General features: G+C 55.8%; 1 pseudogene; it reads right to left on the bottom strand.

The window, feature by feature from the left end:
* The window catches only part of LOC123120137 (importin subunit beta-1-like), a 114,201-nt pseudogene extending 90,628 nt beyond the window's left edge, over positions 1–23,573 (bottom strand).
* Positions 23,574–25,168: the final 1,595 nt, after the last annotated feature.

The raw sequence follows: 25,168 nt of genomic DNA, 5'->3' as shown, positions 1-25,168 counted from the left end.
CCCTGACCGAGTCGGCGTCATTAGCATCACGACAACAGTTATCAGCAGCCCACAAGACCCGCGAGCGGCGGAGGCGGCCTGTCGGCTCAGTACCAGACCAGTCGGCGGGCCCCAGCAGCCGGCAAAGGGTTCCAAACCTGTTAGAACTAGACCGACCCATAGAGAGAGGAGGGAGCTAGCCTTGCTTTCTTTCACCTCTAGCAAACAGCTCGAGGAGCACCATTGTACTCACTAGTGCCTTAGTGATCATGCGGAGACCCGGCAGAGCAGGACTAGGGGTGTTATCTCCTAGGAGAGCTCCGAACCTGGGTAAAGTGCGCCGGCGTTCGTGTCTACGCCTTATCCCGCTTCCAGGCACCGGCGACGTTCTACTTGCTCCCACCATGATAAACCATCCTTTGGCAAATGTCGCACCCAACCCCCGACATTTGGCGCCCACCGTGGGACGAGGTGCACCGTCGTCCGGAGACCTGTTCTGGACGGGAACCTTTTTCTCCCTGGCTAGCGCAGCCAGCTCGGCACGCCGGACGGAGTCTGCGCTGACGCGCTGCATGGCGCGGAGGTCACCTACGCGGCAAGCTGCCTCGCCGATCTTGTTGGCGAGGTTCGCCTCTCCGACGAGCTCGCGTCCGATGCGGGCACCGATGGCCCCGAGAGCCGCCTCGTCAGCCTCCTTGATGAGCTCCACGTCGCCAGCGAGCCCGTTGTAGACTTGGAATCTGTTGGCTCCACCGACCCGATGCTTGTCGATTCCGACACTGCGTCGCTTGACGCGTTCCCCACCAACGTGGTGGTCTACGACGAGCCTCTTCCTCGCGCGGAGAGCAGCGAAAGCGCCGTCATGGAGGTGCTTGTCATCGGCCACGGCGAGCACTCCGGCGGAGGTGCTCATGACCCGCTCGATGCGGCACTGCAAGACCTGACGGCGCCCATTCCAGAAGACGCCGACGCCGAGATGCTGGAAGCACGCCGCGCCCAGCTAGTCGAGAGCGCCAAGAAGCTGGCCAACATGAGGCGCCTGTCGGAGGCTACCAGCGCGAGATGGACCGCACTGTGGGTGGCACGCCGGCTCCTGGTGGGCCTAGCCGCATCGGCATGGTCCAGCAACGCGGCGCGGCCATCGCCAGCCTATTCGGGGCAGATCGCCCCGTCTACGCCACGCCCGCGGAAAACATACGAGCTGCCCAGGCGGCAGCAGAAGAGCTGGACAAGTTTGAGGGCGAAGAGCGTCGCCAGATGGAGGAGCGCGTCCACCGACTCCTCGACGCGGCTGCTGAGCAGCACGAGGCCGGCTGCCGTACTGAGGCTCCCAACCGGCGGAATGACGATCCGCCTCCCCGCCGAGATCAAGGCGCGACATCCCGGACGCCCACTGGTGGCGTCCGCGGAAGAAGAGACAAGGAGCCGGCTGCCAGCCGCAGCCGGACTCGCCTCACCATCGAGCCCGACCAAGATGACCGCCCAAGAGCAGTAGAATGATGGGATGACTATCCGCCTCCTCCCCCTCGCAGGGAAAGGCGTGTCTCCCCGCCGCCTGTCGAACACCCGACAATCGGTGACCGCCTTGGCCGCCGAGAAGGAGTCGGAGAGAACGATGCCCGCCACCGGATCGACCGTCTCAACCGATCCCTGGCGCTAGAAGAAGAAGATGAGCTGGGTCCGCCTTGTTTTGGACCCCGCATTCGAGTTGAGCCCTTCCCCAAAGGGTTCACGCTCCCGAGAGATACGCCCAAATACACCGGCTCCGTAAAGCCGAAGGACTGGCTGGTCGACTACTCCACAGCCGTCAGCATCGCAAACGGCAAGAAGCGCGTTGCCGTGAAGTACGTTCCGCTCATGCTCCAGGGCACGGCCCGGACATGGCTGAACAGCCTGAAGCCCCGCAGCATCAATAGGTAGGTTGACTTCACCGAAGCCTTCATCTGCAACTTCACCAGCACATACAAGCGGCCGCCCAAGCCTCGGCAGCTCTCCTTGTGCGTCCAAGGCCCTAACGAGTCGACTCGTGACTATCTCACGCGCTGGGCCGAGCTCCACAACTCTTGCGAGGGCATGCATGAGGTGCAGGCCATCGAGTACTTCACCGCCGGGTGCCGAGAGGGCATCCTTCTCAAGCACAGGTTTCTCTGTGACGAGCCGGCAACCCTCGACGAGCTGCTGAACATAGCAGATAAATACGCCACGGCCGACTCCTCCATGAAGGCAGAGATCCAAGTTGATGCATCTGGCAAAGTGGCTCCTCCAGCTCCTCGGGCCCTGGCTGGTGACACCATTCGGCGTCAGCCACCCAACGACAACAAACGCAAGGCCGCGCAGCCGACTTCCACAAGCCGGCAGGTGGCGACAGTCGAAGACCAGCAGCCGGAAGGGCAGCCTCCATCCAAGCGCCAGAAGGGCGGCAAGCCCAATTGGCTGCCCGCTTTCTCGTATGAGCAGACCCTTGACGCGCCCTGCAAGTTCCACAGTGGTGCGAAGCCGTCCAACCACACCACTCGGAAGTGTCATTGGCTCACCAGGATCGCCAAGGGTGACGGCCTTCTGCCTCCTTCGCCTGCTGGGCAGCCGCCTCCTCCTCCCCCCCAGCAACCTGCGGGTCGACCTGTCGGAGCATACCAGACGAGTATCCTGAAGAGCACGGAGCCTATGTCTTTTTCACCAGCGTGGCCGACGATAAGCACAGTAGACGGCAACGACAGCAAGAAGTGAATGCGGTGGCATCAGAGACCCACGAGTTCATGCATTCCTTCGAGAAGCCCATCGGCTGGAGCAGAGCCGACCACCCGGAAGTAATGCCCAATCCCGGCTCCTACGCCCTGGTTCTGGATGCCACTTTTGCCACAGATAGGCGAGCTACTCGCTTTTCCCGAGTTCTGATAGATGGCGGCAGCAGCATCAACATCCTGTACAAGGATACCATGGAGAAGTTAGGAATCAAACAAAGGCAGCTTCAGCCCAGCCGGACCGTATTCCATGGCATAGTTCCTGGCCTTTCCTGCTCACCAATCGGCAAGATCCAGATAGACGTCCTCTTTGGAGACAAAGATCACTTCCGCCGAGAGCCAGTCTGGTTTGAGGTGGTCGACCTTGAGAGCCCCTATCAAGCACTACTTGGCCGGCCTGCTCTGGCCAAGTTCATGGCGGTCCCCCACTATGCTTACCTCAAGATGAAGATGCCGAGTTCCAAGGGAATTCTGACCATAGCAGGGGATTACAAGAAGTCATCCACTTGCGTAGCAGATAGCAGCCGGCTGGCCGAGTCCCTTGTGATCGCGACCGAGAAGCGGCTCCTTGACCGAGTTGTGGCGATGGCAGGCAAGTAGCCGGAAATGTCACCCAACCCCAAGGAGTCGGAAGCCGAGGGCTCGTTCAAGCCGGCCAAAGAGACAAAGAAGATACCCTTGGACTCGGAGCACCCGGAGAGGTACGCTGTCATAGGTGCAAACCTTGACAGCAAATAGGAAGGCGAGCTCGTTGATTTCCTCCGTGAGAATCGGGACATCTTTGCATGGTCACCTAAGGACATGCCGGGTGTTCAAACGGATTTCGCCGAGCACAAGTTACATGTCCGGTCCGATGCCAAGCCAGTCAGGCAGCCCTTGCGCCGCCTGTCAGAAGAGAAGAGAAGAGTCATTGGAGAAGAGATAGCCCGGCTGCTGGCAGCCAGCTTCATCATGGAAGTGTTCTTTCCAGAGTGGCTGGCCAACCTAGTCCTTGTGCTTAAGAAAAACAAGCAGTGGCACATGTGTATTGATTACACCAGCATCAATAAAGCCTTCCCCAAAGATCCATTTGCTTTGCCGAGAATTGACCAAGTGATAGATTCCACAGCCGGATGCGAGCTGTTGAGTTTTTTGGACGCATACTCAGGGTATCACCAGATCAAGCTGAACCCGGCCGACAGGCTGAAGACCGCCTTCATCACACCATTTGGAGCCTTCTGCTACTTGACCATGACGTTTGGCTTGAGGAATGCCGGCGCCACGTTTCAACTTTGCATGCAGAAGTGCCTCCTCAAGCAACTCGGCGGGAACGCCCACGTTTATGTGGACGATGTTGTGGTGAAGACGGAGAAGCGTGGAACACTGCTAGAAGACCTCAAGGAGACTTTTGAGAACTTGCGCCGATTTCAAATCAAGCTCAACCCGGAGAAATGCGTCTTCGGAGTACCAGCTGGCCAGCTTCTTGGCTTCCTGGTCTCAGAGCGCGGCATAGAGTGCAACCCTGTGAAGATCAAGGCCATCGAGAGGATGGAAGTGCCCACCCGACTGCTCGACGTACAAAAGTTCACCGACTGTTTGGCGTCCATCAGCCGTTTCATCAGTCGGCTGGGAGAGAAGGCCCTTCCCCTGTACCAGCTCATGAAGAAGACTACTTTTTTCGAGTGGAACGACAAGGCTGATGAAGCTTTTCTCCAACTCAAGAAGATGTTGACTACTCCACCTGTCCCGGCGGCTCCGACCCCTAATGAGCCCATGCTCCTCTACATCGCCGCCACCAGCCGGGTGGTCAGCACAGTCATAGTGGTAGAACGCAAGGAGGAAGGCAAGGCACTACCAGTCCAGAGACCGGTGTATTACCTGAGTGAAGTGCTGTCAGCCTCCAAGCAAAACTACCCCCACTATCAGAAGATGTGCTACGGCGTGCACTTTGCCGCCAAGAAATTGAAGCCGTATTTTCAAGAGCACCCAATCACTGTTGTCTGCACTGCTCCGCTTGCCGAGATCATTGGAAGCCGGGATGCCTCAGGACGAGTGGCTAAATGGGCCATAGCGTTGGCCCCCTACACCATCTACTACCAGCCCCGCACCGCCATCAAGTCACAAGCACTGGCCGACTTCTTCGTCGACTGGGCCGAGACCGAGTACCTGCCGCCAGCGCCGGACTCCACCCATTGGCGGATGCACTTTGATGGTTCCAAGATGCGCACCGGTTTAGGAGCCGGCATCGTCCTCACCTCTCCCAAAGGCGACATGCTCAGATATGTGCTGCAAATTCACTTTGCTGCCTCCAACAACGTCGGTGAATACGAGGCACTCATTCACAGGCTCCGGCTTGCCAAAGAACTCGGCATTCGCCGGATCCTGTGCTATGGTGACTCTAACTTGGTGGTCCAGCAGTCGTCGGGCGACTGGGACGCCAAAGATGCAAACATGGAGAGCTACCGCTTCCTCGTACAGCAACTCAGTGGATACTTTGAAGGGTGCGAGATTCTCCATGTGCCAAGGAATGACAATGAGCAAGTAGATGCCTTGGCACGAATCGGATCCACCCGTCAAGCAATACCAACCGGCGTCGCCCTACAACGCCTCCTCAAGCCATTTGTCAAGCCATCGCCAGAGTCGGATTCCATCTTTGTGCCGGCTCCTCCTGAAGCAGCCGGATCCAACTTGAGGACCCCAGCAGCCGGCACGAGGAATCCGGCAGGCGACCCAGGGACTGCAACAGCCCCACCCGGCCCAGGGACTTCAGAACCCGGCTCGGGGACCGCAGCAGTCGGCCCGGGGACTTCATCGACTCACAAAGCGGCAGCCGACTCGAACCCGCCGCCTCCCGGCCCAACCGCCCTCGTCCAAGTTGCAGTCCTAGCAGTTGAAGAAATTGCAGCACCATCATGGGCCCAGCCCATCCTCAACTTCTTGGTAAACAAACAGTTGCCGACGGATGAGATCTCGGCCCGGCAAGTGCAACGCCGGGCAGCTGCATACACCATAGTCAATAGAGAGCTTGTAAGGCGCAGTGTCACTGGTGTCTACCAGCGCTGCGTTGAGCCGGAGCAAGGCCAAGCAATCCTCAAAGACATCCATCAAGGCGAGTGTGGTCACCACGCGGCTTCAAGAGCACTTGTCGCCAAAGCTTTCCGCCATGGTTTTTTCTGGCCGACTGCTCTAGAAGACGCCAAAGACTTGGTCCAGAAATGCAAAGGGTGCCAGAAGTTCCGCTCCAAGCCACATCAGTCGGCTTCCGCACTCAAGACTATCCCCATTGCCTGGCCCTTTGCCGTCTGGGGCCTGGACATGGTGGGACCATTCAAGACTGCACGAGGCGGCATGACTCATCTGCTTGTCGCGGTGGACAAGTTCACCAAGTGGATAGAAGCAAAACCAATCAAGAAGCTGAATGGTCCGACTGCTGTGACTTTCATCTCCGACATCACCATCCGGTATGGCATACCGCACAGCATCATCACCGACAATGGCACAAACTTTGCCAAAGGCGCCTTGGCCCGTTTCTGTGTGACGCAGGGCATCCGACTGGACTTAGCGTCTGTTGCCCATCCGCAGTCAAACGGCCAGGTGGAGCGAGCAAACGGCCTCATTTTGCCCGGCATCAAGCCTCGACTGGTCGAGCCTCTGGAGCGTTCGGTCGGCTGCTGGCTCGACGAGCTGCCAGCCGTCCTCCTCTGGAGCCAGCGCACAACTCCGAACAAGTCAACTGGCTTCACGCCTTTCTTCCTCGTCTACGGTGCCGAAGCCGTCATCCTCGACGGACATAGAATTCGACTCTCCTCGAGTCACCATGTACACCGAAGAGGAGGCAGAAGAAGCGCGTCAAGACGGTGTCGATCTGCTGGAAGAGGGCCGGCTGTTGGCACTCAGCCGGTCCAGCATCTACCAGCGGAGCCTTCGCCGGTACTACAACCGGAAGGTCAAGCCGAGATCTTTCTAAGAGGGAGACCTTGTGCTCCGGCTGATCCAGCGAACAGCCGGCCAGCACAAGCTCTTAGCGCCTTGGGAAGGCCCCTTCATCATCAGCAAGGTGTTGGGCAACGACTCCTACTACCTGATCGACGCTCAGAAGCCTCGAGCGCGCAAGAGGGATGACTCTGGCAAGGAGACGAAGCGGCCATGGAATGCAAATCTCCTCTGAAGATTTTACAGTTGATGCAGTATGTACCATGCTACCTTTTGTATTAAAGTACGAAGACTCCGGGTCCCCCGAACAGAGCTCGGGGACTGCCCTCTTTTATCTATATGATAAGAATTATGCCTATGAATGTGTCATTATCTTTATGTCACTTGGCACCGGGTCCGACTAGTCGGCCCGGGGACTCACTGAGGGAGTCCTGGAGTAGGGGGTCCTCGGACAGCCGGACTGTATCCTTTGGCCGGACTATTGGACTATGAAGATACAAGATTGAAGACTTCGTCCTGTGTCCGGATGGGACTCTCCTTGGCGTGGAAGGCAAGCTTGGCCATAGGATATGTAGATCTCCTCCCTTGTAACCGACTCTGTGTAACCCTAGCCCCCTCCGGTGTCTATATAAACCGGAGGGTTTAGTCCGTAGGACAAGAACAATCAGACCATAGGCTAGCTTCTAGGGTTTAGCCTCTATGATCTCGTGGTAGATCAACTCTTGTAATACTCATATCATCAAGATCAATCAAGCAGGAAGTAGGGTATTACCTCCATCGAGAGGGTCCGAACCTGGGTAAACATCATGTCCCCCGCCTCCTGTTACCTTCCGCCTTAGACGCACAGTTCGGGACCCCTACCCGAGATCCGCCGGTTTTGACACCGACATTGGTGCTTTCATTGAGAGTTCCACTTTGCCGTCGCCGTAAGGCTAGATGACTCCTTCGATCAGCGGCAACGACGCGATCCAGGGTGAGGCTTTCCTCCCTGGACAGATCTTCGTATTCGGCGGCTTCGTACTGCGGGCCAACTTGCTTGGCCATCTGGAGCAGATCGAGAGCTACGCCCCTGGCCATCAGGTCAGGTTTGGAAACTTGAACTATACCGCCGACATCCGCGAAGACTTGATCTTCGATGGATTCGAACCCATGTCAGGTGCGCCGTACAATCACGACGAGCATGACTTAGCTCTGTCGTCGGACAGTGTTTGGGAGATCACCCCTGCAACTACTCCGGCCCTCAATCCGGAATAGATTGTGCCATCCAAGGACGGGTGGATGGACCCCGCCATGGAGGCCGCACACTCAGTGGCGATAGAGCCGAATACTGACTTCACCTCCTGCGAGACCCGTGTTGCCGAACTGTTGGATTCGCCCCCGGCCATGGGCTCCGAGCCGCCTGCGTCCGTGCCTATCGAATCCGATTGGGCACCAATCATGGAGTTTACCTCCGCGGATATCTTCCAGCACTCGCCCTTTGGCGACGTACTAAACTCGTTGAGGTCTCTCTCCCTGTCAGGAGACCCTTGGCCGAACTATGTCCGGCTAGAATGGGATGCAGACGACGAAGAAATTTGCTCCCCACCCGCCACCCACTTAGTAGCCACTGTCGACGATTTAATCGACATGCTCGACTTCGGCTCCGAAGACGTCGACGGTATGGACGACGATGCAGGAGACGAACAGGAACCACCGCCCACAGGGCGCTGGACAGCCAATTCATCACACGATGTATATATGGTGGATACACCCAAAGAAAATAATGATGAGGAACGGAAGGATGCAGCGAAGGATAGCTCCCTCGAGAAGCAACCAAAGCGACGGCGTAGGCGCCGCTCCAAATCCCGCCTCGGCAAAAATAGCGATAACAACGCAAGAAAAAATAACACCCCGGTCGACACCAGAGGAAGTGACGACCACATTGACCCAGCGATAGAGCAGGACGAACCAGCGAACAACGAACATAGTACGGAGCCGCTGTCCGAACACGTTGACGCCAAGGATAATGCTCATCAAGCTCTCTCCGGAGAGGAAAACAGTCCGGACGACGACGCACACATCATCCCGGAAAGGCACTTGGAACAAGAGAACCTCCGTAGAAGGCTTATTGCCACCGCGACGAGTCTGAAGAAGCAGAAGCAAAGGCTTAAGGCCGCACAGAATACGCTCAACAGTACATGGAACAAAGTGCTCGACACTGAAGAAAAGTATGGTGGTAGTTGCCACACAAAGAGCTATCCAAAGCGCAAGCTGTTGCCTGAATTCGATGATGAGGCCTTAGAGCCCACACAGACGAAAAATAAAATGGCTGACCTGTCGGATCGACCACCTCGTGGCCGTGACAGGGCGGCTAACGAGGCCGCACATAAGTCAGCACATGATCCACGCACGGACTTGCATCAAAAGTCCGGCGTGACCAGATCCATCTACGGATCTAGGAAGCGCGCTCCGACGCATAATCAAAACCGAACACTGCAACCGTCAAAACGCAATGACACATCCAAATACAGGGGTGCCACACACCCCCTATGTTTCACCGATGAGGTGCTGTATCACGAATTTCCAGAGGGATTCAAACCCGTGAACATAGAGGCGTACGACGGAACGACGGACCCTGGGGTCTGGATTGACGACTTCATCCTTCATATCCATATGGCTCGCGGAGACGATCTCCACGCCATCAAGTACTTGCCCCTCAAGCTGAAAGGACCAGCTCGGCACTGGCTGAAGAGCCTCCCCGAAAATTCAATCGCAAGTTGGGAGGAGCTTGAGGATGCTTTTAGGGCTAACTTTCAAGGGACCTATGTCCGACCTCCAGATGTAGGCGATTTAAGTCATATAATTCAACAGCCCGGAGAGTCAGCCCGAAAGCTTTGGAACAGATTTCTCACTAAGAAGAACCAAATCATCGACTGCCAGGACGCCGAAGCCTTAGCAGCTTTCAATCACAGCGTCCGAGATGAATGGCTCGCCAGACACCTCGGCCAAGAAAAACCAAGGACAATGGCAGACTTAACAAGCCTTATGACCCACTTTTGTGCGGGCGAAGACAGCTGGCTCTGGCCAGTTGTAGCACCAGCGACCCAGGCACATCTGAAGTCAGGGATGGTAATGGAAAACCACAACGCAGTAAAAGCAAGCGTCCAAATAACGAAGACAGCCCAGACAACACGGTAGTAAACGCCGGATTTAGGGGCTCTCGACCCGGTCAGTGGAAAAAGCCTTTCAAAGGCAGCAGAGATGGACCGTCCAGCCTAAACAAGATTCTAGACAAATTATGTCAGATTCATGGTACCTCCGAAAAACCTGCAAATCACACCCACAGAGAATGCTGGGTCTTCAAGCAGGCCGGCAAGTTAAACGCCGAACACAAGGGGAGGGAAACACCAAGTGAAGACGAGGATGAGCCTCGTCAGCAAAACACTGGGGGACAGAAAAAGTTCCCACCAGAGGTCAAAACAGTGAACATGATTCACGTGACGAAGAGGAGGAGCAAACACGCACTCCAAGACATATGCATCGTAGAGCCCGTCACCCCTAAGTTCAACCCTTGGTCGGCCTACCTGATCAGTTTTGATCGTAGGGATCACCCGACTAGTATCCGGCACGGAGGATGAGCTGCCTTGGTGCTAGACCCAATAATCAACGGATACCATCTCACCCAAGTCCTCATGAACGGCGGCAGTAGTCTTAATCTGATATATCAGGACACCGTCCGCAAAATGGGGATAGACCCAACGGGAATTAGCCAATGCAATACTACCTTTAAAGGAGTAATACCAGGCCCAGAGGCCCGCTGTACAGGCTCTCTAGTACTAGAGGTAGTATTCGGCTCTCCCGACAAATTCCGAAGTGAAAAGTTAACCTTCGACATCGCTCCATTCTGAAGCGGCTATCAAGCACTACTCGGAAGAACAGCTTTCGCTCGTTTTAATGCAGTACCGCATTACGCTTCTCTTAAGCTTAAGATGCCCGGTCCACGTGGCATCATCAAAGTTAGCGGAAATGTTGAGCGTTCCTTACGCGCGGAAGAACGTGTGGCGGCTTTAGCAGCTGAACACTAACCGGCCTCTCCAACCAGAATAAACGATCGATCGTCCGACCGCGGACACGACTAGACGAGTCCGGCGCATCACTAGCTGTAACAGCTTAGATAAACCTGAGATTGGTTTGATGGATATACCCCCATAGGCGGTACCAGGGGCTTCCCGCATGTAAAAAGGACTACAGTTCGGCTTGACCTTACCTATCTTGAATTTTAATGGTTTATTGAGAATAACCAATTTTTCGCACGACAACTTTCACCTAAGTTCTTCTCTTTTACAGATGATAATCGTGTTACACCCTTCCAGGATACGGCACAATGGAGACACAGGCGCATACGTGCAGCAGGGCCCCACTCAAAGGTTTCTTTTTAGATTAAGACCCTGTGTAAACCTTTTTTACTATCTCTTGTCGCTTCACATCCTTCGGATACTCAGCATAACCGATATGGATGCTGACGTTATTGGCATTTCGCCACATAAGAATGATGCACGTACCTGGACACTCAGGGTTCATTATCAAGGGCGTTACTCAGCCCGGTATATGTTGTAAAGACCGAATACCTTAGGGAGTGTTCGGCGTCGCGAGTTTGGCCTTATATGCATCAGCTCCGAATCATGTCTTTGGTCAAGTGTTGGGTTTGCCGGCTCCCGCGTTTTGCTACCTTACGTTCCGCTCTATCGGCTAAGGTGGCACCGGGAGAACTACTGCGATTGGGCCCTGGTTCATCCGGATGAGCACCTTAGTAGAGAAAGCCGAAAACTGACTGTCATGATAAAGCGCGAGACTGGTCAACCACTCGAGGACTCATCGGAATCTTTGGGATTCCTCTGCATTAACGAAGGGCCGGTTTCCTGGTCATGTACGTACGCGCCCCGTACTCGGACGAGCGCGGAAGTACCAGGGGCTATATAGTAGCCCCACTGTCAAACTCCTATGGTTAAGTGAAAGTGTTAAAGCAATATAGTCTGATTGCCTCGTTCGCCGTGCTATCACCTCCTTATTGGACCAAGATGTTGGAACAAGTGTGAACACGCGCTTTTGCGAGCACCCCCGCACTATATGCGTGGGGGCTGAAGCCGACGACTGCAAACTTTCAGGTTATATACATATATACATAAACGACCGCACAGGAGGCATAATAATACTTTCAGGAAAAAGTATAAACACAGCCTTTATAATTCAAATAGCATTGTTATTACAATCGAGATACATGTCACTCGAACATGACACTCTTCGAGCACTGAGCCTCTATCAAACGAGCTCCCTCCAGGACATCTTCAAAATAGTGCTCAGCCGAAACCTGGCCTACGGCCGGATTCTAGGTTGCAATCGCGGTGGCCTCCATCTCCGCCCAGTATGTCTTGACACGGGCTAGAGCCATCCGCGCACCCTCTATGCACGCCGACCTCTTTACAGCGTCGATATGCGGCACAGCACCAAGTAATTGTTGCACAAGACCAAAATAACTATTCGGCCTTGGTCCTTCCGGCCAGAGACGATCCACGACAGACCTCATGGCAAGCCCGGACAACCTATCGAGCTCGGCCCACTCGGTCATTTGCTCATTTAACAGCAGCGGACGCGCCGGAGCATTGAACTGTGACCAGAACAGCTTTTCCACTTCGTGATCTTTTTGACCTTCGAAAAACTTGGTCGCATCAGCTGCACTTGCTGCCAAATCTAGGTACGCGTCCGCAGAACTCCATAATTGATCCAGAAGGGCATACTTAGGATCTCCGAACTTCGTCCGCAACAAAAAGGGCTTCCCAGCCGCGATATCTCCGGCTTGACGTAGCTCCTCTTTCACCGCTCTGATTTTAGAGCGGGTTTCCTTGGCTGCTACCATGGCTTTCGCCAGCTCCGCCGTTTTCGTTTGGCTTTCCTTTTCAAGAAGCTCATAGCGGTCGGCGACATCTTTCAACTCCATAGCCATCTTGGCTATTTTCTCTTTTCTCTGGCAATGCGCAGCCTGTTCGGCTCTTAACTCTTCGACCGCCTTTAGGGCGGCGGCATTACTCCTCCTGGCTTGTTCCTTGGCTCGGGCAAGCTCCGCCCGAAGGGTCTCCATGGCTGCAGCTCCATCTGCAATTACAGCATATTATAGATACTAGCATCATGCCCCTCTTCATATATGTTGACCACTGGAGAATACATACCATGTGCCTCATCAAGCTGCTTGTTTACACGCACGATGTCGGCATCTGCCGCATCAAGTTGCCGCTTCAGTTCGGCAAACTCACTAGTCTGGCTAACCGCCGGACCCTCAGCCGCCCGCACATGAAAGTGGCATGATCATTACCTGGGACTATGATCCTCTGTTTGCCGCCTTTTTCGACAGCAACCAGAGTCTCAGGGGCTACTATCTGCATAGGGCACATCTAGCATGTGCGGTACCGTCAAAAATATACATATTACTTTGCGTACCTCAAAGCCTCTCAGCAGACTCATAAAATCTTCATGCAACCCACTTTCCATGGATGAAATTCTCTCAAACACAGTACCCATTAGAGTACAATGCGCCTCCGAGATAGCCGCTTGCTCCAGAAGACTCATCAGTGCGTCCGGTCTTGCGCCAGACAGTCCCGGACTCTTTTTGTGGCTCTCCTTAGGAGCCGAATCCTCCGGACTTCGGGTGGCTGAAGGGTTATCTTCTAGCCTTGGCGGATCAGGAGAAATCCTCCGTCACGACACCTCAGGGTCGTCTGCCTCACGAGGCGGGGAGGCGCGGGGAGGCGTTTCGCTCTCCATCATCTCCGGAAGAAGATCCCCCGAAGACAAACTCTGTCGAGAAGGGCTACGATCCGAACTACAAGACATACGTCTCGGTTATTGTCCTCGGAAATAAAGTAAGATATATTTACAATAAAGTGCCTTTGTTTACTTACAGCTCGGTGGAGGGCTGGCCCCCTTGTGGGCACTGTGCGGTAAGGATGCCCTCCGGGGCAGTGCCCCCTGTCAAAGGTTTCTTCCCTCGTTTGGAAACCATTGTTTCCAAGTCGTCAGAGGCGACCCTCTTCCTTCCTTGGGGAGAGGGAATTTTAGATTCTTCTCCCCGGTTGTCCTCCTTCGCGGAGGCACTAATCCCCCCGGCTTGGATGAATAATGAGTGAGGCTCGCTTTCGGCTTCTTCGCTCCTCCTTGATGGCACTTGATAACGCGCAAGCTCAAGCATCCTGGCTAGTACAGGATCCGGTGAGCCTTCGGGAAGGGGGGCCGGACACCTGATCATCTTCGCCTTTTTTATCCAGTCCTGGTCAAAAGGAGACTTTTCAGAATGGTGTTGTGATAAATTAAAAGACAACGTGTTCGGCCGCGGAATTACTCACTTGGGTGTCTGGACGATTGGAGCTCAGACCCGCATCCTCGGTGGTGTCCGGACACTCTATTTGTGATCCGAAGAACAATCTATACATCTCTTCGAGCGTCACGCCGAAGAAGTGTTGAATACTTCATGGTCCTTCCGGGTTGAACTCCCACATACGGAGAGGTCGACGTTTGCAAGGCAGGATTCGACGAACTAGCATGACCTGCATTACCTTGACAAGGCTGACATCTCTCTCGAGGAGATCTCGGATGCGACTCTGAAATGTCGGCACATCATTTACTAGCCTCCAGGCTGGCCCCTTTCTGGTCCATGAAGCCAGTTGTGGCGGGGGCCCCGAGCGAAACGCTGGGGCGGCTACCCACTTAGTACCCCGGGGAGCTGTGATGTAAAACCACTCCCGTTGCCATAAGCTGGACACCTCCGGGAAGGAACCCTTTGGCCATGGAACATCGGCGCCTTTTCTTACTACGGCACCTCCGCATTCCGTGTGTCGCCCATTAATCATCTTTGGCTTCATATTAAAGTTCTTGAGCCATAAGCCGATGTGTGGGGTGACATGGAGGAACGCCTCACACACGACGATGAACGACGAGATGTGGAGGATGGAATCCGGGGCCAGATCATGGAAATCAAGCTCGTAATAGAACATGAGCCCCCTAACAAAGGGATCTAGACTAAAGCCTAGCCCTCGGAGGAAGTGGGAGATGAATACGACACTCTTACTGGGTTCGGGAGTGGGAATGACCTGCCCTCGAGCAGGCAGCCTGTGCAAGATTTTGGCGGTCAGATATCTGGCTTCTCTTAGCTTCTTGATGTCCTCCTCTGATGGAAGGCATCCACCGACCTTGAAGGTTGGATTTGGACATGGCTGAAGGTCCAAAGCGCCTAGCCTGAGCCTTGGGTGTTGGGACTCGAGGTGGGGGGAAGGATTCGATTGAGTGCGAGAAGAAACGGACAGGCCTTGGCCCCTTTATAAAGAGGGTGAATTTCAAGCGTCCTCCGCGTGACCGTTTGGAACTTGCCAAAAATCGAGGAGCCATACCAACAGGCACGATTGGGTTACCCATACCCGTATTGATGAGAATCCCGTGATAAGAGGGACACGATCTCTGCTTCGACAGGACGTGCCAATAAAACCGCCTCCAACACGTGCAGTGGCAGGCTCGGAAAAACGGTTCGTCACGACCAGACCACGGCATTACGTCGCGTTATGAAAAGCTGTCAGCAGATTAGATTTGTGGAAATATTATTCTCTCTACGGTGATATGTTGAATTTGTTTTGGAGAGCCGGACACTATCCTTGTGTTTAAAATCTTCTATGGAGTACTCGGAGGAGGAAACCGCCTTGCAATGCCGAAGACAATCTATGCGCCGGACTCATCGTCATTGAAGCCTGGTTCAGGGGCTACTGAGGGAGTCCTGGATTAGGGGGTCCTCGGACAGCCGGACTGTATCCTTTGGAAGGACTGTTGGACTATGAAGATACAAGATTGAAGACTTCGTCCCGTGTCCGGATGGGACTCTCCTTAGCGTGGAAGGCAAGCTTGGCCATACGGATATGTAGATCTCCTCCCTTGTAACTGACTCTGTGTAACCCTAGCTCCCTCCGGTGTATATATAAACCGGAGGGTTTAGTCTGTAGGACAAAAACAATCAGACCATAGGCTAGCTTCTAGGGTTTAGCCTCTACGATCTCGTGGTAGATCAACTCGTGTAATACTCATATCATCAAGATCAATCAAGCAGGAAGTAGGGTATTACCTCCATCGAGAGGGCCCGAACCTGGGTAAACATCGTGTCCCCCGCCTCCTGTTACCATCCGCCTTAGACGCATAGTTCGGGACACCCTACCCGAGATCCGCAGGTTTTGACACCGGCAGTCGCCGCCTTGTACTATGAAATGCTTCCTGCAGCCGGACAAGTAATGTGTTGGCACCTAAGCCGTCTCCTGCCAGAAGCCACAGCTCGCAGAGCGACTGTCTGGTGCGCAGGAGTAAGGCAGAAAGGGTGCCCACATGAAAAATGGCTAAGGACCCAAAGCATGTGCATAGTTCAAGCCGGCTTCCCGCCTCTACGACCGGCGGCTGTTGAGCAGCCAGCCGGCCGACTTCTACTTAACTTGCTAAAGAACTCTAAAATGGCTAAGTACTTGCCTCCTCGGAAGTAGCTAAGTACTTGACCCAGCCACAGTCCGCAGAGCGGCTCTTCGGCTGGCAAGACGACAACCAAGGGAAGGCGGCAAAGGAAAAAGCCAAAGAGCAGCAAGCAAGAAAAGATAGAACTCGGAAAAATATTTTACATAGCAAAAGGCCCTTGGCCGACATTCAACGGAAGTTTGAGATACACCCCGCGGGTGGAATTGTGCAAAATTAACAAGTTCATCGAGACTGATAGGCAGGTAAAGCAAAAGATAAACTGGCGGCCTAGGGAGCGGCGGACGGGTTTGACGGATCGGAGGAGTCGGTGGTGCCGGTTGGTGGAGCGGCCGGCTGGTTAGTCTCCGCTTGGTCGCCTCCAGTGGCAGCCGGCTCGCTTGGGTGTGGCTCGTTGCTGGAGGCACGGTCGAGCTGAGGTTGGCCGTCCGCTCCAACCTCTGGCGCCTCCTCTTCGCCTTCCTCCTCCTCCTCGTCTCCTTCCTCGCCGCTGGAGTCGATCACCTCAGCCGAGTCCTCGCCGTCCTCCGGGTTCAGCCCGAACCATTCTGATGGCGCCTCGGCACCATTTTCGGCTCGCTCCGGGATGAAGATGCTGGTGTCGGCGTACTCGGCGATTGCCGCCGCTCGCTTGACAAGGTCATCTTCCACGACCGCCAACTCCTCCTGAGCCTCCAGCCGAAACATGGCCAGCTGGGCTAGGCTTAGCCCAGGGTACCACGCCTTGACGAATTCCAAGGCCCGGCGCGCTCCAGCCCGGGCCGAGGAGCCCTTCCAGGCCTCAGGACAGCCGGCAGCCACCTCCAGCCAGTCGGCAGCCCGACTGGGAGTGTGCGGTGCCGGCATGTCCGGCCACAGGGCGGCGATCGCCTGGGCGCCGACACGCTGAAGACGGCGCAACATCCGGTGAGCCGGCCGAAGATGGGCCTCGATGCTCAGGAGCTGCTCGCTAAGGGTTCAGGGGGCATCGGCAGCGATCTGTGCGCCTTCCGCCCTCCGTCCTTCGCGATCAGCTTCAATGGCCTGATTGGCGGCGTCCGAGTGACCAGGGAAGAAGTCTGCCAAGACAGAAAGCAAAGAGCCAAAGTTAGAGACAAGAGGCCGGCTCGACCAGCAGCCGGTAGCTCAAAGAAGGAAAAAGATGGAAGCTCACCATCAACTATGTCTTCAATCTCGTGAAAGCCGGAAGTCAACATCGCCTCCTTGTTGGTCCAGGCAGAGCGTTCAGTCGCAAACTCAGCAAGGAGGCCGGTCTCCTTGTCCTCCGCCTTCTTCTGGGCCTTCTTGAGAAGCTCCGCCTGCTCCGCCAGTTGCGCGACCAGCCGGTCATGCTCCTCAGCTAGCTTGCTGCACTCCTCCTCCTTATCGTGCAGCGCGGTGTTGGCTTCGCCCAGCTGCTGCTGCAAGGCAGCGTTGGCTTCTGCAGAAGAAAAGAAGAAGGGAGAGGCGTTAGTAACCAGCAGAAAGAAGAATAGTTGCCGGGGAGATCCGGCCCGACTGCTCAGCAGTCGGCCCGAATCTCGGGGACTACAGTCCGCGGGTGCGCCAGCGCGCCCCCGCAGAGAAAGAAGAGGACTTACTTCGGCTCTTTCACAAGTCGATAGCACGTTGATCCAACTCCTGGACTTTGGAGTTGAAGGCGGCCGCACGGAGGTTATGATAATCCTGCAGCAAAGATATCAGTGCTCAGAGCCTGCTAATTAAAGTTCCGAGCCGACTGCTCAGCAGCCGACCCGAAACTCGGGGACTACACCCAGTGGGTGCGGTGACGTGGCCCCACAAAGCAATACAAGAGTTAAAAACAAAGAAGCAAGAAGTGTACCCGGATGGCCTCTCGCGATTCCAGAACGCCTTGTTGCAGTGCTTGATAGCGTCGGCCTCGGCACGGAGTTTGGCTTGAACGTCTAGGATCGCCTTGTTCAGAGGGCCCGTCCCACCTCCCCGCACCCACCAAGTGGGCACGGCGCTGGTCGCCTCGGTGTCCGGGATCGAGGAGCTTGCGGCGCCTGTCTCGAGCGGGCGTGGCGCCGAAGCCGCCTTTGCAAGTCGGCGGCGCGTCGGTGTGCCGACCTCAAGAGTCGGGCCCGTCACCACCTCGTTTCCAGTTGGCGGCACCGGCGGGTTCGCCGGCTGCTTGCCCTGCGCGCTCCCGGACGGCGGCGAAGCCACAATCACGTCCGGCATGGCGACATCGTCGCCGTCCCTCTCCATGATCGGGTGCTCGTCGCCGGCTTCCCCAGTCTGCGCCATGAACTCCTGCGGTGGCGTGGAGTTCAGAGGAGTGACGAACACCGCCGACTGGCGGCGGGCGGCCTCCTCGGCCTGCTTCTTCACCGCGTCGGCTACCTCGGCCTCCACCAGTTTCTTCAGGGCGGCGGCCTCCGCCTTCTCCGCATCCACCTTCTCCAGGCGAGCGGCTTCCTGCTCCTCGCGCGCGTTCCGCTTCGTCGCCTCCCGGAGGTCGGCGACCGGATCGATCCGTCGAGTGGTGGATGAAGTCTCCGCCGACCCCATGATGGAGGCGGCGGCCGACTTCTCAAGAGAAAGCGGAGCCCTAGATCAAGGTAAATAAAGCAAAGAAACTCAGACAAGATCGGCAAGGAAGGAGAAAGTACGAGATGAAGGCAGTACTTATGCGGAAACCATCTGCGGCTCCTTCACCACCTTGCGAAAGTGGATGGCCTTCGCGGCCGCTTCATCCCGCTTAGTCGCCACGGCTGAGCCCTTGGGCTTCTTCGGCCGGCTGCCGAACAAGATCAGCGCGGCCCTGAGCTTTTTCGCGCCGCCTTGGGCATCCGGCGTGGCAGACGAGCTCGCGCCCGGCTGGCCGGACCCTGGCTGGTGGCGCGGGGCGACTTCCCCCGCATCATCGTCGGGCCAGTCCTCGAGGCTGGCTCCGAGCCTCGAGCCGCCTGCTTCGCTGCCTCCTCCCTCGGCGTCATCCTCCAAGGCCACCGCCCCCAATGTCGGGGTCATCGACGTCGCTCTCCGCTCGGTCGGGGAGGAATCAGTGCTCCGGGCCCGCGGCGCCGGCTGCCGGCTGGAGGAGGGGGCTCCGTTCAAAGGCCGATTGGTCAGGTTGGACAGGCCGAACTCAGCAGCAAAAAAGATAGAGAAAAAAGAAAGATAACTTACCATAGGCGGGGGGTCGGCGCGTGAGTACGGCTCCTTGCCAAACCGCCACTCCTCCGTGAGCTCGCAGTTCGCAAGATAGTTCACCATGTGAGCTACCTCTGCGTGAGGCATCTCCTTGGTGCACAGCCGGCTTGGGTACTGATGCCCGCTCATCTGGCAGATCATGTGAGTGCGGCTCTGGAGCGGGAGCACCCGGCGCGTCACGAAGGCGGATAGCAAGTCGGGCCCGGTCAGGCCCTCCGACTGTGTCAACACTCGGAGCCGCGCGATGGAGACGGCTCCAGAAGGCGACAGCGTCTTGGCCCGGTACGACCAGTTGGGCCGCCTCCCAACCGGCGGGCCGGCTTTGTAAGCCGGCAAGTTGGCCCAGTCGCCCTCCGGGAAGACGCTCTTCACGTAGAAGTACGACCGCTGCCACATCTTCACCGACTTGATCCGCGGGATGGGAGGGAATGGATTTTCGGCCGCCGGCCTCCGCACCGCAATAAACGCGCCGCATTGAGCCGGCACGCCCGCGACGAGGTTGCCGAGCTTGATGTAGAAGAACTCCATCCAAAGCTCGATGGTGGGGAGGACGCCGAGGAAGCCTTCGCACAAAGTGACGAAGGCGGACAGCAGCACCACCGTATTCGGGGTGAGGTGGTGCGGCTGAAGACCGTAGAACTCGAGGAAGGACCGGAAGAAGCTGCTCGCCGGCAGGCCGAGGCCGCGCAGGCAGTGCGAGCGGAAGACGACCCGCTCGCCCTCCTCCGGCGCCGGCGAGATCTCCCTCTTCGGCGCGAGGCGGACCTTCACGTAATCTTTGCTGGGCAGTCGCCGCGTCTGGCGGAGGAAATCGATATGGTCGTCGTGAACTTCGGAGCCGTCCCATGCTCCGGAGCGCGCCATGGGGGCGTGGGATTGGAGGATGAGCTCATCGGAGACGAACCACCGCAGCGCTCAGCGTGGCTTGGAGGCGCTACGGCTGGAGGAAGAAGGAGGAGGAAAGAATGGGGAGGAGGGACGCGCGTGCTCCGCCGCTCCCCCTCCTTCCCCTACTTATAGGCCTATGGGCTGCGAAGCCAAGGGGGCGATCGTGGGATTTACTGCGCCCACGACCCCACGCCCCCACGTTTATCGCGCGAGTTACTGCACGCAGTAACTCCGCGGGAAACTCAACTGCCCGCCTCGGCCGTAGCGGATCCGCTCGCGTGCCGAGGCGTGGTAGTGGCGGGCCCTGCCAGCAGGCGTGTCCCATCGCGAGCGTGGGTTGGCAGAATGGCCCGGCCGCTCGGCGCCACGTGACATGCCCACAACGGGCGGCGGCCTGGAGGCTTAGCTAGCACGCCACTTGGTTCCCGCCGACGCTTTTGAAGTTTGGATAAGTCAGGCTGGACGCTGCCGACACTCGCCAGTCGGCTCGGCGGAAGTCGGACGAAGCTCCACCTCGAGCACTCGGAGAAAGAAACTGCTGAGGCTCCTCGGCTGCTCAGCCGCGGCGCCTCACCAGCTTCGGGGACTACTATCGGAGTAATTGGCCACGGGTAGGCTAACCCGAGACCAAGAACCTTTCAAGACATCGGGGCTGGCTGTGCCCCTCAAGGCGTCAAGACGAGGTGCCTCCTTCTGATGGCCGGCTGGAGGAATAGCCGTCTGCCCGTAGACGGCCGAGTTCCAGAAGCCGGCATGAAGACAAGCCGACTCCTGGTGGGCAGCTTCCAGAGAAGCCGGCCCCTAGCAGTCGGCCCGTGGCGCCCACGAAGCCTGCGCCCTCACCAAGATAGACAAGACAGGGAGTGGCTATAGTGTAGCCCATCCCCCCCCCAGTCCAAGGATGGGCGTGGCCACAGTGCACCGTACAGGCGGAGATCTTCACCCGGCGCGGCACTGTTGCCACTCCACCCCTGACGTCACCACAAGGAGGCGGAGCCCTGCTCCCACGACGGCTTGTCAGTCCGGCCCAAGGACGACGGGCCCCACCGATCAGCGAGAGCCCGGAAGACGGCTAGAGCCCCACCAGTCGGACCCGAGGGAGGTCGGCCCCCAGCAGTCGGCCCGCCCCTTCCTCGGGGCCCACTTGCCATTAACCAGACGAGACACGGAGTGGCTACAGTAATCGCCCGCCAGGCGGCGGGGCTGTAGCCACGCTCCCCTGACCGAGCCGGCGTCATTGGCATCATGGCTACAGTGATCAGCAGCCGACAAGACCCGCGAGCGGCGGAGCCGGCCTGTCGGCTCAGTACCAGACCAGTCGGCGGGGCCCACCAGACGGCGGGCCCCAGCAGCCGGCGGAGAAGCCGGCCACCAGAGAGACTGACAGCCGGGTCCTACACTCGGTCGGATTACTATTGTACCCCTAGGGGTAGGCCTATATAAACCCCCAGGGCACCCATGCAAAGGGTTCCAAACATGTTAGAACTAGACCGACCCATAGAGAGAGGAGGGAGCTAGCCTTGCTTTCTTCCACCTCTAGCAAACAGCTCGAGGAGCACCATTGTACTCACGAGTGCCTTAGTGATCATGCGGAGACCCCGCAGAGCAGGACTAGGGGTGTTATCTCCTAGAAGAGCCCCGAACTTGGGTAAAGTGCGTCGGCATTCGTGTCTACGCCTTATCCCGCTTCCAGGCACCGGCGACATTCTACTCGCTCCCACCATGATAAGCCATCCATTGGCATATGTCGCACTCAACCCCCGACATCTTAGCACTCATGAAGATGTTCAGTTCATCGACATCTTTTTCTTGGTGTAATGACCGAGTTTCTAGCAGAAGTGGAACAAGTGAACAAAGGGGATTCTCAAGGAAGTGACAATCTGCGGTCAAAATAACACGAGGAAAACGCATTTTTTGTTCTCGGAGTTCAATCACTTCTCCACAAGTGGCACTCCAGAACTCGATGCATCCGAGCGCAACTGTTTCGTCCGCACCTCCTTCCAAGTCCAAAGCCTGAGTTGTAAGGCTGAGTATGGTTTCCACGTAAGGTTCTAACTCCATATAATAGTTGGATGCAATCGCAGCAAGGCAGTCGAATGCTGCATGCTTGACCTCCGCTGCTTCATCGGATTTCGCTGCATCAGAGATTGCAGTCATTATACGATTTCTGCAATCATCATCATTTGCAAAGTTAGCCAACTTATGAACATTCTGTAGAGCTTTAACCGCCGCAAGACGGACTTGAAAACTTTGCTCTTCCCGACGGTTCATCGCCCGGATAACGGCGTCCAGAACACCATCAATTGTATCCTTGTCGAACCTCAAGGTCTCCTCAAACACATACTCCAGCGCCTCTAGAGTTGCTTGCTTTAGTGGAGGAGATGCACCCTGTTGTGCCATGTTGCCCAGCAATCTGGCAATGAGGTCTTGTCATCCCCGGGAGGGTATCTCAATGTATGCCAGCCTGCCAATAATCTGTGATGATGCGTGCCTCGCCTGAGGAGCGGAGGATCCTAGTGTCATCAGTAATGACTCCTTAATCTCAGTTTTGATGCGTGGATCGAGGCTGATCCATTGTTTGATGAGTATGCTGTCATGTTCAGAATACTTTCCTTCAACTGAATTCTGTAGGATAGTCCCAGCGAGGCATCTGCACTCGGGTGGAATTGCCTCACTCGAGAGCTCTGCTGATAAAAATAGGAGGAAGTTGGGACGATTACGCTCCTCGGGCTGCTTGAGTTTGGCTTCTGCTTCTAACCTTACGTTGCCATCCGGATCCTGAGCATCTTGAGGTCTGCTTCGGTACACCCCCCCCCCCCCCCCCCCCCCCCCCCCCCCCCCCCGCCGCTTAACGTGTAAGGGCATTTTGGGCATACGGTACTTAACGTATCCCGCGCCGTATGCGGCGTGCCCATACAGGTCGAGTCGAGCGCACGGCTCGAGCCGATACGACCGGCTCGCATCTACCCCCTCTCCGTCACGTGAAAAAAAAAATTACCCACGACATGCGTTGATCACGCGGCCCTTTCCAACGTCGCCCCGCCCCGCCGATCGCCGCCCTTACCCGCCGATCGCCGCCTTTCCCCGCTGATCTAGCCGTGATCACGCTGCCAATTCCAACGTCTCCCCGTCCGGCCGATCGCCGCCTTTCCCCGCCGATCTCCGACCATTCTCCCCATCTTCACCCGGGATCTGGCCGTCGCGGACGTTGTTGGAGTCGCCCGCCGTACGTGATCTGGCCTCCGTGCAGGTCGTCGCGGTGACGTGGCCTACGTGGACGCCGTCGCCGCCCGCAACTCCGTGATCAACGTCTCCGGGAACGTCCTCGCCGTCCGCAGCCAGGCCAGGCCGGCCGAAGTGCACGTGCATGCCATGTAAGCCATCTAGTTTGTCAAAAAAAATTGTACCTGCCTGTAATTATCTGCAATCACTCATCCGTATGACCGCAGTATATTTAATTTGATTTAAAATTGATAGATCAATATTTATTTATAATGTTGCAGTGTTGGTTGTGAGGTCATTCAATGGATAAAGAAACTGGATTTACGGATCTGTTTTTGGAGAGTGAGTGGGATGGTAGCCATAGTGTTGATCATACGAATGGTAATGAAAGTAAAAATGATGATGATAGCAGCGACAATGAATCCTGGTCGTTGTACGATAATTTACCTGAGGAGGATTTTCAAAAGAAGGAGGAGGGTGCTTGTAGTGAAAACGTAAGTGACGTGTACATTCATTTCGTCGGATGACGAACCATATGGGTACTTACATGTGCATATGATTTTTTTTATGTGCAGGAGGATATTGACGTCCAGAACGAGGAAAATCATGGTGTTGAATCTTTCGCGGATAACATAAGCCAGGTTCGGTCCAAAATTTAAGATGTCATACAATAATAAAAACTTGTTAATGACAACTTACACTTGCTTATGTGGAATATTGTGGGCTAACTTTGATGGTTGGAGTGGTGATGATGGCTATGAGCATGAGGATGGAGCTAATATGGACATTGAGGAAGCTGAAATCCAGCAACGTGCGCTGGAGACACAGTTGAAGGTTATGGGTATGACATTTGCATCACAATGGGAGGCTTACATGTTCTATAATAACTACGCCAAAGACCGTGGATTCAGTATCAGAAAAGATAAGGTGAAACGAGGAAAAGGAGTTTCAACCACTGTTCGCTATAGGCGATACGTTTGCTCGAGGACAGGAAAACGTCTCAGTAAATTTTTAAACCCGGAGGGCCGTACCCGCAGGCTAAGACCTGAGACTCGTTGCGAGTGTGGCGCACATTTAGTCGTGAAGTTGGACAAAGGACGTGGAGTTTGGTTCATGGCAGCTTTTATGGATGATCACAACCATTTGTTGGCTAGAGCAGATGAGGTGGTATTTCTGCGGTCACATCGAGTGATGGGAGATCACCAGATAGCTGAGATCTTGGCGATGGAAGGAGCTGGGATCAGAAAGCATATCATCGTCAACAACTTCATTAGCAGGTATGGCTCGTATGATAAGTGTGGGTTTCCGAGACGAGACGTCTACAACCTAGTTGCCGAGAAAAAATGAAGTTGATTGCGAAGGGTGATGCTAACACGGCAATCGGAATTATGTGGAGCAGAAAGGGGAAGGATCCAGACTTTTTCTTTGAGTACGTGCTCGATAAGGAGGGCTGTTTGAAGAGCATGTTCTGGTGCGATGCACAGTCGCGGCGGGACTATCAGTTGTATGGAGATGTGACTGTGTTTGACAGCACGTATAAGATGAACAGATATGGTAACCGTTCATCCCCTTTGTTGGTGTAAATAATCACCGTTGTGTTGGAAATATGCCCTAGAGGCAATAATAAATGGTTATTATTATATTTCTTTGTTCATGATAATTGTCTATTGTTCATGCTATAATTGTGTTATCCGGAAATCATAATGCATGTGTGAATACATAGACCACAACGTGTCCCTAGT

This window comes from Triticum aestivum, chromosome 5D (genome assembly GCF_018294505.1).
Source record: "Triticum aestivum cultivar Chinese Spring chromosome 5D, IWGSC CS RefSeq v2.1, whole genome shotgun sequence".
NCBI lineage: Eukaryota > Viridiplantae > Streptophyta > Magnoliopsida > Poales > Poaceae > Triticum > Triticum aestivum.
Note: the sequence above shows the minus strand (reverse complement) of the source record. Positions and strands in the feature narration are given on the sequence as shown.